Raw genomic sequence first — 18,485 nt, forward strand, 5'->3', positions numbered from 1 at the left:
CACAGTAAGAGCTTTTAATTTTCTTTAATTCATCATTTTTTCCTTTTATGGGTCATGCTTTTGAGGTCAAGTATATGAACTTCTAGCCTAACCCAAGATTCTGAAGATCTTCTCCTGTTTTCTTCTAGAAGTTTTATAACTTTAAGTTTTGCATTTTACATTAAGTCTGTAATTGGTTTTCAGTTTAACACTCATATAAGGTGTGAAACTCAAGTCAGGTTCTTTTTTTTTTTTTTTTTTTTTTTGCCTATGGATGTTCAGTTGCTCAAGCACCGTTATTAAAAAGGCTCTCTTTCCCTATTGAACTGTCTTTCCACTTGTGTCAAAAATTAGTTGGGCATAATTGTGTTTGTCTCTTCCTCAGTTCTCAGATTCTTTGTATTGATCTATGTGTCTGTCCCTCCACCAATATAATACTGTCTTGATTATTATAGCTATATAGTAGGCATTAATAACAAAATCATTCCACCAATTTATTCTTTTTCAAATTTGTTTTAGCTATTCTAGGGCCTGTGCCTTTCATAAGCTTGTCTCTATCTATAAAAACATACTAAGTTTTAAATAGAATTCCACTAAATCTATATCACTCTAGGGACAAAAGACTTCTTTACTATGCTATCTAATTCATGAATATGGTAAATATCTTCAATTATTTAGGTCTTCCTTAATCTTATCAGCATTCAGTAATTTCCGGATACAGATCCTGTACATGTTTAGTTAAGATTATGTCTAAGTATTACATTTCCTTGGAGTAGTTGTAAATTATATTGTATTTCTAAATTTTGGTTTCTGTACATTCATTGATAACAGAGAAATGTGATTGATTTTTCTGTATTGATCTTGTAGCCTGTGACATTGCTGGAATTACTAAATCTAGGAGTTTTTAGGGGTTTTGTAGCTTCCTTGAGATTTTCTACATAAATGTTATCTGCAAATAGAAACAAGTTTCTTTCTTTTTTTCTTTCTTTCTTTCTTTTCTTTTCTTTCAGGATACTTTAATTTCATTTTCTTGCCTTACTACAGTGGCTTGAATTTATGGTACTCTGTTGAGTAAGGGAGGTGAAAGTGGACATCCTTTCCATTTTCTTGGCCCTAGAGGTAACTACTCAGTCTTTCATCATTACATATAATGTTAACTGTTGGTTTTTTATACATACTCTTTATCAAGTCAAGGACGTTATCCTATATTCCTCATTTTCCAAGAATTATCATCATGAATGGGTATTTGATTTTGTCATATGACTTCCTGGTATCAATTAATATAATCATATGATTTTACATCTTTAGCCTATTTATAAGGTGTGTTATATTCATTGATTTTCAAATGCTTAACCAGCCCTGCATACTTGGGAAAATTCCACTTGGTCACAGTGTATAATTTTTTTCATATACTACCAGATTCAATTTGCTAATATTTTGTTGAAAGTTTTTTGGGCCTAAGATGATAAAAGACATTAGTCTGTAGTTTTGTGGGGGTTTTGTACTAATTTTGAATGGTTTTCATATCAGGGTAACACTAGTGTCAAAATGAGTTCTATTCTTTGAATGAGTTTATGTAAATGGTTTTAATTATTCTTTAAATAATAAGTAGCATACAACAGTGAAATCATCTGGGTCTTGAGATTTCTATTTTAGAATCTTTCAAATTATGCTTTCAATTTATTTAATAGCTATGGAACTATTCAAGTTGTTTGTTTCATCTTGGTTTAGATTTGGTAGTTTGTCAATTTTGAAGAATTGGTTTTCTAAGCTGATGAATTTACAAGTATACAGTTGTTGATATTATGCCCTTATTTTTTCAATAAGGCTGCAGGATCATTCCTAATAATGACTTGACTTTTCTACCTTTGTTATTCTTGCTAGAAGTTCACCAACTTTATCAAAATTTTTATTTCACTGATTTTCTCTATTGTTTTCCTATTCTCAGATTCATTAATTTCTTACCTAATTTTTCCCATCCTTTTGCTGGTTTTAGTTAAATTATGCTCTATTTTTCTAGTTTCTTGAGGTAGGAAGTAACAATTATGGAATTGAGCCTTTTTCTCTTTTCTAATGAAAGTATTTAGTGGTAAAAATTCCCCTCCATACAATGCTTTACTACTGTGTCTCACATATTTGATAGTTGTGCTTACATTTTCTTTCAGATACATATATATATATGCACATATATATACTCACATATATAAAATTTTCCCCTTTAAGACTTTAATCTTTGACCCACGGATTATTTTAAAGAGTGCTGTTTAATGTACAAGTGGTTAGAGAGTTCCTTGTTCTTTTTCAGTTATTAACTTTTAGTTTGAGTCTATTGTAGTCAGAATATACTATGTATGATTAATTGTTTTAAATTTGTTAAGGTTTGTTTTATGGCTAAGGTATGGCCTAGCTTGGTTAATCTTCCAAATAGTATGGAAAATACTGTATACTCTAAAATAGTATATGATTATAACTCAACAACTAATAGAAATGAGCTATCAAGCCAGGAAAAGACATGGAGGAATCTCAGATGCATGTTGCTAAGTAAAACAAGTAAATTAAAAAGGCTACACATAATGTATAATTCCAACTGTCTGACATGCTGGAAAAGGTACAACAATGGAGGTAGTTAAAATATCAGTGGTTGTCAGGAATTTGGCGGGAGGAAGAGAAGGAAGGATGGAAAGGCAGAGCATGAGAGATTTTTAGGGCAGTGTAACTATTCTTATGATACTGTAATGATGAATGCATGTCATTATACATTTGTCAAAAACAAATAAAATGTATAATACAAAGAGTGAACCCTAATGTAACCGATGAGCATTAATTAATAATACATCAATAGTGGCTCAATCGTGATAAATGTACCATGCTAATATAAGATAGCAATAGAAGAAACTAGTTTTATGGAGGGGGGAGGCAATAAAGGAATTATGGAACTTTCTGTACTTTCTCTTCAATTCTGCTGTAAACTTATCACTGCTCTAAAAAATAAACCCTATTAATTACAAAATAAGAATCAACAGAATGTAGTAATCCAATCATAAAGGACAGTCAAATGTGCTTATACATATTCAAGAAATCAAAATAATAATTAGTTCATTTGTGTCATTATTACCATTATTTTTTAGATTCCTCATATAAATGATGTCATATGAAATTTTTCTTTCTCTCTTATTTTGTAGTTGGCTTTATTCCTTTGATAACTATGTAAGTTTAAAAAGCTAAAGATCTAATCTGTTCTTAGAAACAATAATTAGTACATATATGTAAACTAAAAAAAAGTGCAGTATACTGTATATATGTATTTACATGCAATATAATGTGCATGTGCAGTCAAACTATAATAATTCTACTTAATAAAACTGAAAAAGGAGAAAAAAATCCTATTAATTTAAAAATTATAAAGTATATTCTTCAGTTGTTTGGTGGAGTGTTCTATAAATGCCAATTAGATCTTGTTGGTTCATGGTGCTGTTGAGTTGTTCTATGTAATTACTGATTTTATCTAATTGTTCTGCCAATTTTTGTGAGATTGCTGAGGTCTCCAACTGTAATTAGGGATTTGTCTATATCTCATTTCAGTTTCATCAGTTTTTGTTTCACGTATTTTACAGTTCTATCGTTTGGTACATATACTTTGGGATTGCCATAAGTTCTAAGTGAATTTTACCATTATAAAATGTCCCTCTCTTTAGCAATTTTTTTTTCATCTGAAGCCTACTTTACCTGATATTAACAGAACAACTCTGCTTTCTTTTGATTAAGGTTCACATGGTATATCTCTGCCTACCCTTTTACCTTCAATCTACCTATATAATCATATTTGAAGTAAGTTCCTTATTCATACATATAATTGGGTCATGGTTATGTTATTCCACTCTGACAACCTCTTGTCTTTTAAACGGTGCACTTAAACCATTTAAATCTAGTGTAATTATTAATATACTATGGCTTAAGTCTGTTTTTTTAAATTTTCCTCTTTTCTCTTAGCTTTGTATTTCTATTTTCTTTTACCTGCCTCTCTGTGGGTTAAACTTTTTTTTTTTTAAATTCTGATTTATTGCTTGTGTTCTTTAGTATGTTTCTTTACATAGCCTTTTAGTGGTTGCTCCATATTATATATACATTACTTATCACAGTCTATTACTGTCAACATTTTACTAGTTCAAGTCAAGTATAGAAACCATCCTTCCTTTATGCCCTTTCACCATTCCCCATTTATCCCATAATTGTCTTAAATATTTCCTTTAAATACATTTCAGACAGTGGGGAGGGTATAGCTTAGGGGTAGAGTTCCTGCCTAGCATGCACGAGGTCATGGGTTCAATCCCCTGTACCTCTACTAAACACATTTCAGGTACAACAAAAAAGCATGATCCTTTAAAGATAAAATTGATAAGTTTGACTTTATTAAAATTAAATAGTACTATTCTGTGAAAGACAATACAAAGAGGATGGAAAGACAAGCCAGACTGGGAGAAAATATTTGCAAAACACATATCAGATAAAGTACTTTTACCCAAAATATACAAAGAACTCTTAAAACTCAATGATAAGAAAACAAGAAACTCAGTCAAAAAACACAAAATATCTGAACAGTCACCTCACCAAAGAAGATACACAGATGGCAAATAAGGATATGAAAGGATGCTCAACATCCTATGTCATTGCAAGTTAAAACAATGAAATACCACTACACACCTATTAGAATGGATAATTTTATTTTTCTGAAAAATAGACGAATGCTAGCAGGGACACTGAGCAACAGCAACTCCCATTCATTGCTAGTAAGAATGCAAAATACAACAGTCTCTTTGAAAGACAGTTGGGCAGTTTATAACAAAACTAAACCTACTCATACATCCAGCAATCATGCTCCTTGGTATTAACCTAAACTTTCGTCTACACAACAACCTACACTTGAATGTTTAAAGTTTATAGCAGCTCTATTCATAAAGCTAAAAATAATACATCAATTGCCAAAAATTAGAAGCAACCAAGTTTTTTTGTTTTTTTTTTTTTTAATTCTTCCCCTTCAAGGCCCAGATCAAGTTCTGCCCTGTCTTGAGACACTTTGGTGGGCCGTGGCCTGCTTTCCTTCCTCATGGAGTGTGGACTGTGACTCCCTTTTCTCTGCCTCTTAGGCCAGGCATGGCCTTCAAGTCTCCCTCAATTTATCTCCAGAAACCCACACTGTGGGAGAAAACCTGTGGGTCTTCTGCAGTGGTCAGGACCCATGACCCTAAGATGTTCTTTAGCTGGTGAGTGGTAAATAAACTGTGGTATATCCAGACAATGGAATATTATTCCATGCTAAAAAGAAATGACCTATCAAGCTATGAAAAGACATGAAAGAGCCTTAAATACATACTGTTAAGTAAAAGAAGGCAGTTCGAAAAGGCCACATACTGTATAATTCTGACTATGTGACATAGAAAAAGCAAAACTATAGAGACGGTAACAGGATCAATGGTTGTTAGGGATTTGGGGGGTGGGGGAGACGGAGGGATGAATAGATGGAGCACAGGGGAAATTATTCTGTATGATACTGTACTGCTGGATACATAACTTCATACATTTGTCAAAACCCATACAGAATGAACCTTAATGTAAACTACGGAATCTATATTAATAGATGAATAATGGTTCATTAGATTTAACAAATGTACCACACTCATGCAAGATGGGCAAATTGTATGATTAGGGGGAGAGGATAGTATAATAGAGAGTTCCCACACTGTACTATCTGCTCAATCTTTCTGTAAGTCTAAAACTGTTATATAAAGTAAAATCAATGTAAAATGATTTTAGTTTTTAAAAAGAGAATTAAGTGTCTAGTGGGGAGAAGGGAGACAAGCTTTCTCCACAATTATCCACAGCAATATTTAAATGCCAGAGAAAAACGGAGCAAGTATAACAAAGTTCTGAGGTAAAGAAAGTATGAACTAAAATCATATGCCTAAATTGTTGTTTAAGTATTAAACACAAGAAAAAGTCATTATTCAACTTTAAATACTTAGAAGCAAAAGCATCTATGAGAATTTTGTGAAAGAAAAAGTCAAAAATTATTTTTATATGAACTAACAGCTACTAAAATTTATATGGAAATGGAAATAACATAGAAAAAATAGTTAAAGCAACTTTTCAAAAAAAAAAAAAGAAAGTTAAAGGACAAAAAGTACTTGACGTCAAGACTTAATAAAAAGCTACAGTAATCAGGAGCATGATACTAGTAAAAGGAAAAAAGAACACAGATTAATGGAACAAAATGTAACAGAACTAGAGCAACAAATACACAGACAAATTGTTTCTGACAAAGGAAGGTGTCAGGTCAATTCACTAAGAAAAGGGAAGTCTTTTCAAGCCACAATGCTAGAACAATTAAATATCCATATGTAAAAATACTGAGCACTGACCCCCTTATTTAATGCCAAATTCAAAAATTAACTTGAAATGGAGCGAAGACCTAATCATAAAACTTCTAGAAATAAACAGAATATTTTTCAAACTTTGGTGTTACATAAGCATTCCTTAGATAAAACACAAAAAGCACAAACCAGTAAAAAAAAAAAATTACGAAATGGATCTCATCAAAGAGACCTCTAATCTGTGAATGACATACTTTAAAAAACAAAACAAAAAGGCACACCAGAGAACAGGAGGAAATATTCACAATACATATATTTGACGAAGGACTTGCATCTGGAAAATATAAAGAAGCATTCTACCTTAATATTAAGACAAACAACCCAACCAAAAACAGACAAAAAATTAGGACATTTCACGAAAGAAGATACAGATGTCAAATAACACATGAAAAGATACTCAACATCATACTCACTAGGGAAACACAAATTAAAATGACAAGATACTATTAAACATCTATTACAATGGCTTTAAGAAAAAAATATGAAGTGCTGGTGAGGATGTAGAACATCTGGAAACTCATACATTTCAGGTGGGAATGTAATATGGTAAAGTTTTTTTGGAAAACTGTCAGTCTTATAAAGTTAGACATACTCTTACAATATAACCCAGAAATCCTACAGCATGACCCAGTATTCCTACTCCTAGGTATTTCCCCAAGATAAAAATAAAAATATATCTCTATACCAAAACCAATATGGAAATATTCACAGAGGCCAAAACTATAGAAACCAAAAAGTTCTTCAACCAGTGAATGAATAAACAACAACATCATGGTGCTGTCAATTTTAAATTATTTATAAATGATATCTAAATTGAAAAAAGAAGACAACTAACTAACTTGGAGAAAATATTTGCAATTTACCTCCACATAGGGCTACATCCCTTTAAACATAGAAATAATTTTTTTTAATTGCAGGAAAAAATTACCAAAAATCCAATAGATAAATGGGAAAAGAAGTAGCTACTAGCAAACAAACAAACAAACAAACAAACAAAACAAAAACCTATAAAAATGATACTTAAATATGAGAAAATGTTCAAACTCACTCAAAATTTTTAAAAGTGTAAATTTTAAAAACACCAAGATGTCATTCCTCACCAGATTGGCAATATTTTAAAAATATGAAAATTGGGAAATCTGAGTAAGATCAGTGGATTGTATCAACAATGTCAATGTCCTTGGTATATTTCCTCAAGTTTTGCAAAATGTTACCATTGGGGAGAACTGGGTAAACAATACATGGGCTCTCTCTGTATTATTTCTTATAACTATATGTGAACTTACGATTACCCCAAAATAATCACACTACTGTATGTGATAATGCAAAAACTGAAAAAAGTTTCATCAAGAGAGGCTCATTTAAAATGTGGTAAATACACATAAAGAAAAAGAAGCCATTGCAAATATGTGGATATATGTGCACCTAATGCATTATGTATGCATAGTATATGCACTTATGACCATGTTTTATTGTTAAACACAAAAAATATAAACAACATGTTTATACATTTGCTTAAAACAAATACGTACACATATGCACATATATGTATATACTATACATAAGAAAAACATTCAGTTGGTGAAGCTGTGATGACACAAGCACTCACACATGGCTGGTGCAAATGCAAACAGTACAATCAAATGTAAACTGTACAATCATTCTGGAGGGATATTTGGCAATACTTAAAACAGCAAAAGCAACTAGTAACTCTTATAAGAGAATCCATCCTGTAGATACATCTTCAAGAATACAAAACTTTATATACATAGATTTATTCATTGTAGCCTTGTTTGCAATTAGAAAACACTAGACTCTAAAGGCCCATACACAAGAGATTAGTTAAATAAACTACAGCCCATCCAAACAATGAAGCACAATGCAGCAGTTAAAAAAGAAAACCAAATTCCAAAAGAATAGCTATAGCATGCAACCTTTCATGCAAGCAGAAAATAGGATATACAAAAATACACATGTATCAATTTATTTGTGCAAAGGAAATATCAGAAGGATAAAGCAGAAACTACTTAAGGCTGGTTACCTACAGGAGGTGGTTGGGAATGGGGTAGTAAGGACCAGGAAATGGGAAAAGGGTATTAGAAATGAGGAAAGGAGTACAATTCTCTTTGTAAACCTTTTTATATAGGTCTAACACTGGGAACCATAGTACTGTTTCATATAACCAAAACATAAACACGTATTTCAACATAACCAGCAAGTAAACGGGCATTTCAAAATGGAAAGCAAAGAATAACAAACTTAACTGTAAACCAAATGGATAAATTGAACATAAAACAGATATGCTGTTTATAAAAACAGAACAGAAATCCTTTTTTTTAATTGAAGTGTAGTTGATTTACAATGTTAGTTTCAGGTGTACAGCTAAGTGATTCAGTTATATGTATATGTATTTTTTTTAGATTCTTTTCCATTATATGTTATTACAAGAAATTGAATATAGTTCCCTGTGCTATACAGTAGGTTCCTGTTGTTTATCTATTTTATATACAGTAATATATGTCTGTTAATCCCCAACTCCAAATTTATCCCTCCCTGCCCTTTCCCCTTTGATAACTATAATTTGTTTTCTATGTCTGAGTCTGTTTTTGGTTTGTAAATAAAATTTGTATCATTTTTTTCAGATTCCACATATAAGTGATACCACATTATATTTGTCTTTTTCTATCTGACTTAGTATGATAATCTCTAGGTCCATCCATGTTGTTGCAAATGGCAATATCTCATTCTTTCATGGCTGAGTAATCTTCCATTGTACATATATACCGCATCTTCTTATCCAGCCATCTGTTGATGCGCATTTGGGTTGTTTCCATGTCTTGGCTATTGTAAATAGTGCTACTGTTGAACACTGGGGTGCATGTATCTTTTCAAATTATAGTTTCCTCTGGATATATGCCCAGGAGTGGGATTGCTGGATCACAGGGTAAGTCTATTTTCAGTTTCTAAGGAATCTGCATACTGTTTTCCAATGAACATACACACACACACCTGCCAAAAAATGGTATTTGCATAATCTCAAAGTATATCTCCACAAGATAAATATAAAGCTGAAAGAGAAAAGCGGTAACTTTACAGTGGAAAACCCTGGTACACTTTAACCAAGAGATCGAAAATTAACATCCATGTATTAAGAAAAACTGATATCATGTATATATGATGCAGAGGGAATGGCGCAACATTAGTTCTGTGGCATTATTGCCAAGATTGCCTAACATGGATTAAATCATGAAAAATGCCAACAAGATGACATATCTTATAAAGACTGCAAAACACTATTATAAACATGCTCAAACATTCACATTCTTGCAACAAATACTGAAATAGAAAATCTCGTCAATAAATATGAAATAAAGAAAAACAAGTGGAAAATTTAAAGTGAAAATACTAAATAACTAAAATTTAAAAATAAATGGAAAGATTCAACAGCACCATGGAGATGGCAAATAAAGAGGTAAGTAGAAACTATCCAATACTAATTAAGAGAGAATCTACTGAACATAAATGTACAAAGGTTCAGAAACTATAAGACAACAACAGAAAGAAAAAAGGAAAAGTGGGGAACTAAAATATTTGAAAAATTTAGTGCCTGAAAACTTCTTAACTTTGGCCAATAGACACAGACCTACAGATTCCAGACACTAAGAAAACTTCAGAAAGGATAAACACAAAGAAATCCACAGCCAGTTACATAATAAAATTGCAAAAAAACTGAATCCAAAGAAAATACAGCAGTAAGAGAAAAATGAAACATTACCACATAAAAAAATAATGATTCAAATAACTAACTTCCCATCAGAAATAACAGAAGACAAAGAAAGAAGCACACATGTTTAAATGGCTGAAAGAAAGGATTGTCAACCCAAAATAATCTATCCAGAAAAATTACTTGCAGAAATAAAAGAAAAATAAAGACATTCTCAGATGATGGAAAACTAAATGTATGTAGTCCATGAGGTCTTCCCTTTAAAAATTGCTAAAAGAAGTTCTTCATGTAGAAGGAAAATACTAGAAGGAAACCTGAATAATCAGGAATGAAACAACAGAAATATTTATTTGGATAATACAATAGGTTATCTCTCTCGAATTCTTTAAAACTGTTTGAGGGTTGAAAACAAAAGACATAAATATTTTGATAGATTTTTCAAAGTATGCCAATACAATATATGACAATTATAATATAAAAGAGAGTTAGGGGACCTGAAGGATGTTAATGTTTCTAAATTCCAAGTTACATGGAAAAATACAGTGAAAACTTAAGTCTGTATTGTATAATTGCCTAAAGCAAACACTAAAAGAGGTTATATAAAAGATATAGTCAAAAATAACAATACAATCAAAATGAAAACTAAAAAGTGTTCAAATAACCCAAAAGAAGGCAGAAAGGAAAGGAAAGGAAAGGAAAGAGGAACAAAAAAAGAACAAACAGAAAACAAAGTAGTAAACCTAAATCCAAACATAGCAATATTTACATTAAATGTTACTGGCCTAAGCACCAAAGCTCAAACACAGAAATTGTCAAAATAACCAAAAACAAAGACAAAAAACACCCTTAACAATGACACAACAATATCTTGTCTATAAGAAATAAACTTCAAATATATTGATATAGGCAGATTAAAAGTAAAGAAATAAGAAGATATACACCACGCAAATAACAACCCAACAACAGAGCTGGCTATATTCATTAAGGACAAAAACAGATTTCAGAGCAAAGAAACTCACCAGGCATACTTAAGAGGATATTATATAATGATAAAAGGGTCTATTCAACAAGGAGCCACAACAATGCTAAAAGTATTTAGCACCAAACAGAGCTTCATAATATGTGAAACAAAAACTGACAAAATAAGAAATAGACAAATTGACAAGTATACTTAAAGACTTCAATGCTTCTCTGTCAGTACTAGACAGAATTAACAGGAAGAAAATAAGCAAGGGCATAAGAAGAAGATCATCAACAAAGGAAATCTTTTCAGTGGTTATACAACACTCCATGCAACAACAAAATTCATACTCTTTGAAAATATATTTGGAACATTCACCTAAAGCAAAGTCTAACATACATTAAAAAATTTGAAAGTATACAAGGTATCTTCTCAAACCACAATATAATTCAACTAGAAATCAATGACAGAAAGATGACAGGAAACTCCCTAAAGAACTTAAATTTAAAAAACAATGATACTTTTCATTCTCAGAAGGTGAAATCTTTTTTTTAATTTTTCATACTTTATAACATTTTCAGTCTTTCCTCTTGTTTTAAAGTCCTCAAACCATTAATTCTGTCATCTGTTATTTCAGAGTCAGCTTCAAATGACAGATTTTTCTCCTCATGTTTTCCAGATCTTGACCAGCCTGACATTATTTTTTAAATCTGCTTTATTTACTTTTTAAAATAAAACTTTTGCTAACTTCCAAATCTTTTGCAACATATTGGGAGTTTAAAATTTCTGGCATAAGATACAGTCCAATTAAAAATGAGCAGAAAAGCCAAATAACATTATTCCAAAGAAGACATACAGACAGCCAACAGGTACATGAAAAGATGCTCAACAGCATTAATCATGGCAGAAATGCAAATCAAAATCACAATGAGATATCACTTCACACCTGTTAAAATGACTATTATCAAAAAGACAAGAAGTTAAGTGTTGGTGAGGATGTGGAGAATTGGGAACTCTTGTGTACTGCTGGTAGGAATGTAAACTGGTGCAGCCACTATGGAAAACAATATGGACGCTCCTCTAAACATTAAAAATAGAACTACCACATGATCCGGCAAGTTCACTTCTGGGTATTTATCCAAAGAAAACAAAAACACTAACTCAAAAAGATATAAGCACTCTCATGTTCACTGCTGCATTATTTACAATAGCCAAGACATAGAAACAACTTAAATATCCACCAATAGATTAATGGATAAAAAATAATGTTATTATATATATAAAAAATATATATATAGTGTATGTATCTATATGTATAATACACAAATACAATGAAATATTATTCGGCCATAAAAAAGAATGAAATCTGGCCATTTGTGACAACATGGATGGACCTTGAGGGTATTATGCTAAATGAAATACATCAGACAGAGAAAGACAAATACTGTATGATCTCTCTTACATGTGGAATCTTCAAAAAAAAAAAAAAAAAACATAGGTACAGAGAACAGATCAGTGGTTTCCAGGGGCAGGGGTGGAGGGTGGGAGAAATCAGAAAAGAACCTAAGAGACCTATAGACAGCATCAAGCATACTAACACACAAAATGAGAGGGCCATAAGAAACAAAAGGAGAGAAAGGGACATCAAGAATATTTGAAGAAACAATGGCCAATCTACATAGCTTAAGAAATTCAATGAGCCTCAAACAGAATAAACTCAAAGAGATTCACACTGAGCTGTAGTATAGCCAAACTGTTGAAACCCAAGAAAAAGAGAGAATCTTTAAAAGTAAGAAAAGAGAAGTAACTCATCATCAGAAACCAAGGAGGCCAGAAGGCAGTGGAATGACATATTTTATGTATCGGGGAAAAAAAAACTGAATCAACAAATCTATTTCTGACAAAACTATCTTTCAAAAAGAAAGGAAAAAGACCAACAAGTTTATACTGCATAGCACAAGGAACTATATTCAATATCTTATAGTAACTTATGGTGAAAGAGAATATGAAAAATGAATATGTGTATGTTCCTATATGACTGAAGCATTGTGCTGTACACCAGAAATCAACACAACATTGTAAACTGACTATACTTCAATAAAAATATTTTTTAAAAAAGAAAAAGAAAGGAAAAAGACCAACTTATGGCATAACATTGCGGGGAGCTCAAGTGTCCTACTCCCCACACTGTTATGAAACTGATGAAAACCACTTAAAAAAAATCTAAAGCCTCTGGAAAGGGTTCTAAGGACAAACAACAAAAGAAGAAGCATCTATTCAAAAACATCTTTTAAAATTCACTAAGAATGGTGTGGTATTTGACCAAAGACTACTCTCTCCCTCTCCCATACTAGCTCAAGGACAGGGAGACTCTACTCAAGACTCCTGAAGTCAAGAACACAGGGCTCCCTCTCCCCACCAAGTCCCATTTAGAGGGCTTTTTTCCCTGGGGGAACAGGGCATTGGAGTTTTTCATCCAGCCACCAGCTGCCTGATGCTAAGGCTGAGTCCTGGGCATGTGCATTTTAGAGGTAGGGGTTCCCTTTTGCCACCGAGCCTCCACTGTGGAAGGCAGACTTTAATTGGGTGTGGTACATGGAGAAGACTGGGGCCCTGAACACCCCTGCCCTGGGTTGTGAGCAGAGAGAGGCAAACTGAGAGGACCTCTGGTTGTACCCGCCCTTCCACTAAGCACTCAGCTGATAGAGCAGAATTACCACTCAGAGAGAAATTTGCCATTGGCCCTACCCCCATCTCTCAGAGACCAGACTCAGAACTTATGCTTAAGGGAAGAAGCAGAAATTAAAACAGATAGCTCCTATTCTCTTCCCAAAGGAACTGACTTCATTTGCAAGACCATGGAGAAAGTCAAGCTTAGAGGAGTCCTGAAAAACAAAAAACAAAACAAAACAAAACAAAAAAAACAGTGAGGTAGTAATGAAAGGCAGCTGGGAGACATTCAAAATATAGGCTAAACTGTGGGGTAGCTAGTTTGCGGAGAAAATTGGGGAATAAGGCAACTGGGAGGAGCCCTCCTGGGGTTGGAACAAATATCAATCACTAATCTCAGAAACTATTCCTTCAAAAGACCCACAATTTGCTTGGATTTGTTTTTAGAGTAGTTTATGCCCTGGGGCATTATGGAAAACAATTAAACAATCAGGTCACAGTAAGTGAAGCTTGGCTGCTGGGTGTGGTCAGAGAAAGTCAGGCCTAACAAAACCACTGTCATCCCAGGGTGATTGTGGATATATTCAAATTGCACCTCCCTAAGTAGCAACATCAGGGAACTAACCTTGTGGGAAAGGAGGCTACAATGAGATACCACTTTACACCCTCTAGGATGGCCAGAATTGGATAAAGTCAGATAATGACAAGTGTTCGTGAGAATGTAGACAAGTTAGAGCCCTCATACACTGCTGGTATGAGCGTAAAATGGTGCAGCCACTTTGGGAAAATTTGGCAGTATCTTAAACAATTAAACACAGAGTTACCATATGACCCGGCAATAATACTCGTAAGCGTACACCTACAGAAATGAAAACATATGTCTACACAGAAATTTGTATATGAATGTTTGAGCAGAATAATTCTTAGTAGCCTAAAGGTGTAAATAACCCAAATGTCCATAGATGGATGAATGAATAAACAAAATGTAGTATATCCATACTGTGTATGGAACATTATTCAACCATAAATGGGATGAAGTACTGATAACATGCTACAATATGGATGAGCTTTGAAGTATTATGCTAAGTGAAAGAAGTCAGTCACAAAAGACCATATATTATATGATTCTACTCATATAAAATGTTCAAAACTGGGAAATCTATAGAGATAAAAAGTAGGTTAGTGGTTGCCTAGGGCTGGGCAACCCTAGGGGTTTGGGTAGGTGTTTATGGCTAAAGCATATGGACTTCTTGGAGTAATGAAAATGTTCTAAATTGACTGTGGTGATGGCTGCACACATACTAAAAACTACTGAATTGTACACTTTAAATGTGTGAATTGTATGGTATGTGAATTACATTTCAATCTGTCAAAAGAGAACCAACTTAAAGGAGAAATTAAGCCATTCCCAGGTTAAAAAAAAAAAAAAAGCAGTGAGGGAGTTCACTGCTAAAAGACGTGCCCTAGAAGAATTACCAAAGGGAGTTCTTCAGGCTAAAATTGAAGGATAACAGACAGTAACTAAAATGTATATGAAGAAATAAAGAACATGGGTAAAGGTAACTACACAAGTAAGTATAAAAGCCAGTATTATTGTATTTTTGGTTTGTAACTCTTATTTTTTCCTATTGATTTAAAAAGAAATGGACAGGCTGATCCTAAAATTCATATGGAAGAGCAAGGGGCCTTGAATAGCCGAAACAATCTTGAAAAAGAATAAAGTTGGAGGACTGACACTTTCCAATTTTTTAAAAGTAATATAATCTAAAGTAATCAAAACAATGTGGTATTGGAATAAGGATAGACACACAGAGAAATGGAATAAATTTGAAAGGCCATACATCTATGGCCAATTATTTCAACAAAGGTGCCAAGATCATTCAGTGGGGAATGAAGTCTCTTCAACATACGGTGCTGGGACAACTGGCTATGCACATGTAAAAGAATGAAATTGGAACTCACATCATATACAAAAATCAACTCAAAATGGATCTATGACATAAACATAAGAGCTAACACTACAGAACACTTAGAAGAATACATAGGGATGAATCTTCATGACCTTGAATTTGGCAAAGAATTCTTAGATTTAACAGAAGGAAACAAGAGAAAAATAGATAAAGTGGACTTCAGACTTTAAAAATTGGTACACTGAAGGACATTACCAATAAAGTGTAAAAATATACAGAATGGGAAAAAAATTATAAATCATATATGATCAGTCTACAATTCAGAATATATAAAGAATTTACACTCAGCAACAAAAAGACAAATACCCAAATTTTAAAAATGGGCAAAGGACTTGAATAGAAATCTCTACAAAGAAAATCTACAAATAGCCAACAAGTACATGAAGATGCCCCAAATCATTAGTCATTAGGGAAATACAAATCTAAACCACAGTGACATACCACTTCAAATACACTAGGATGGTTGTAATTTTAAAATTAAAAAAAAAAAAAAACCGGCGATAACAAGTGTTGTCAAGGAAGAATGGTAATTCTGTTTTACTTATAGAAAAATTGCCAAACTGTTTTCCACAGTGGCTGCACCATTTTATATTACAGCTGCAATGAATTAGTTTCAATTTCTCTACTTCCTTGCCAGCACTTGTTTCCTGTTTTTTTCTTTAAGTTAGATTCTGCCCTCAATTTAGAAATTTCAATTGGCCCCTGTTACTGTAACCCAGATAACATGCACTTAAAAAATTCATCTATTTTATTGACTTTTAAAAATTTCTCTTCAAAATGTATTAAAAAATTAATCCATGCTAGGAAAAGTTTATATGTCACAAAAGTTTAAGAAATGCATGGGAAAAAGAATCACTTTAAAATAATGGTTTCCTCTGGGGATGAGGGAAGAGAAATGTAAACAGGGATGGGTACAGAGAACTTCAACTATAATGGTAGTGTTTAATTTTTTTATGTTTGGTTCATGAGAACAGAGGTCCGTTGTATTATTCCTTCTATGTCTGAATATGTCTTAAGTATTTCATAACATATATAGAAAGCCCTCCAAAAAAGATAAAGAAAAGAAAGTTAATTTAACATTCCTTCATCACCCTCAGTACCACCACCAAAAACACTAGATCATACTAGACAGAGTATTCTGCAACTTACTTTCCTCACATAACAATCCATTATAGCATTCACTAGATCAAGAGTGTAAAAAGGTAAATCTGTTTACAGCTGCAAAATATTTCATAATACGAATGTCCCACAATTTTTTCAAACATCCTCCTATTGATATACAGGTTGTTTCACTTGTCATAAAAACAAAGTTGTTAAGGCATCCTTGTTCATGTGTTCTTATACACCAGTACTTTTATTTCTGTAGGATAGATTCTTATAAGTCAGACTATTAGGTTCCAATATTTAGTCAAGCGATATCTGTATTTTTTATTTCCCTACATATTGTCAGATTATTTTTTCAATAGGGTGCAGCAATTCATACTCTCTCCAGCAACGTATAAGTGAGATATGGGCAATTCTCGAGTGAAATTTCTTTTAACTCCATAAGCATTTAACAGATAAAATTAATTTTTGCTGTCTTCCCCATATTGTAAATGTGTTATGACATTACGTTTAACATAAATTTATTTTCACCAAGAGATCTGAACACGAGAAATTTAGCTTTTTTCTTACTGAGTAATCAAACTAACAATCCACAAATATTAACTACACACAAACACATATACACACACACACACACACACACACCCTTCTACCTCTGAGATGCTTCCAGAACACACAGTAAGTATTATAAAGCCCTCATTTGGGGTATATATAAAGGACACAGAAGAAAAAAAAAATTTTTTTTAATCTAGCCCACAAAGAATATGTTACAAACTGACCAGCTTATCAAAACTACGAAAAGTTTCCTTATTTCATAGGCGTCTTTTGCACACGAAAGGCACACGAAGGAATTAAGGACGGGTAGGCCCAACAGGTTAGGCAATTCCTGAAAGCGCTCCAGTGAGATAGAGTCTCATTTTAAAGCGGCGTGGTGTCAATAAAAACCCACTTAAACAAATAAAGAAAAGAGAGGAAAACGACCCAGAATCCCTCCTAGGAGCTAGTTTCTGTAACCACCTAGCCTCATCCGTGGCAGAAAGGTGATTAAGGAGAGAGAAATTATTCTCCGATATTTTGAAGAGAAGCGAGCGAGAAAAATGAAATGCAGGCCGGCTCCTCCCCCACTCAGGCAGGCCAGCGATGCCGAAGAGTGTAGCCTTGCTAATGGTCACTTTTCTAGCCGATGTGAGGCTCAGCACTCACCACAACACAAATATTGGAGTTCCTGGACTTTCCTTAGAAGATTCGTCCTTTGGCCGCCTTTCCACATCTCGTATGCCTGCAGTATTTGCACCCTATGCAAACGCCGCCATTTTAGGTCTCAGATAAACCCTCGGGGATAGGACGATAGAAACCTGGGCTGAGCGTCACAGCCAAATAGGCCCCTCGCCCAGCCGCCGTGCACTCCCCAAATGGCTCCCCCCGGCAACGTAACCCAGCCGCCCTACGGCCCCTCCCCCGTGTTCCTGACCAGTTGCACTTCCTTTTGCAGCCTTTGTCAGTTTCGTTGAGATTCCCTCGTTTTCTTTCCCTTCATTTCTTTTTTTTTCCATCCCAGATTTCTTTTGCCTTTGCCCCGACTCCTTTCTTTCCACGTTTCTAGATACCTCTCGTTCTGTTCAACTTTCATTTACCTCACACGTGCATGG

The 18,485-nt window shown here is 33.5% G+C and overlaps 1 long non-coding RNA gene across 1 annotated transcript in view; it reads right to left on the reverse strand.

Annotated features, from left to right (window-relative positions):
* LOC116150928 (uncharacterized) overlaps window positions 1-18,238 on the reverse strand; it is a 74,841-nt gene extending 56,603 nt beyond the window's left edge. The window contains exon 1 of the long non-coding RNA XR_004134766.2: window positions 18,040-18,238. This is a non-coding gene — a long non-coding RNA (uncharacterized LOC116150928). The remainder of the gene's footprint in view (window positions 1-18,039) is intronic.
* Between the last annotated feature and the right edge of the window lie 247 nt (window positions 18,239-18,485).

This window comes from Camelus dromedarius, chromosome X (genome assembly GCF_036321535.1).
Source record: "Camelus dromedarius isolate mCamDro1 chromosome X, mCamDro1.pat, whole genome shotgun sequence".
Classification (NCBI taxonomy): domain Eukaryota; kingdom Metazoa; phylum Chordata; class Mammalia; order Artiodactyla; family Camelidae; genus Camelus; species Camelus dromedarius.